The following is a 360-nucleotide window of genomic DNA, read 5'->3' as shown; positions in this document are numbered from 1 at the left end:
ACACGACAAACGGTAGACGCTCTTTCCTGTTGTGGTTGCAAAGACTGAGTCATTTGTTATCCTCGCTAGGCAACAGGATGGCGCAGGCGTTCATTTCTTCACAATCTATAGTATGGACCTGCAACCTTTCGCTCGAACTAAAATAGTGCAAGCATCTGTAAAAAAACATTTTAATTAATATTCATTTCAAAAGATATTTATAATATTTTTTTTACAAATTTTTATACGTACCGGTTGCAGATATATTTCTTATGATCATGTTTGCTTAGTTGCGAGCTCGCAAGTCGGGACAAGTTTTTTTATCCATACAAAGTGTCCAACGTTGTCATCTCGCGGATCTGGCAAGTACAACATGTTGAC

The 360-nt window shown here is 37.8% G+C and overlaps 1 pseudogene; it reads right to left on the bottom strand.

The window, feature by feature from the left end:
• Positions 1-7: 7 nt before the first annotated feature.
• The window catches only part of LOC106745901, a 990-nt pseudogene continuing 637 nt past the window's right edge, over positions 8-360 (bottom strand).

This window comes from Dinoponera quadriceps, unplaced genomic scaffold, assembly GCF_001313825.1.
Source record: "Dinoponera quadriceps isolate SergipeBrazil2010 unplaced genomic scaffold, ASM131382v1 scaffold1886, whole genome shotgun sequence".
In the NCBI taxonomy this organism is placed as follows: domain Eukaryota; kingdom Metazoa; phylum Arthropoda; class Insecta; order Hymenoptera; family Formicidae; genus Dinoponera; species Dinoponera quadriceps.
Note: the sequence above shows the minus strand (reverse complement) of the source record. Positions and strands in the feature narration are given on the sequence as shown.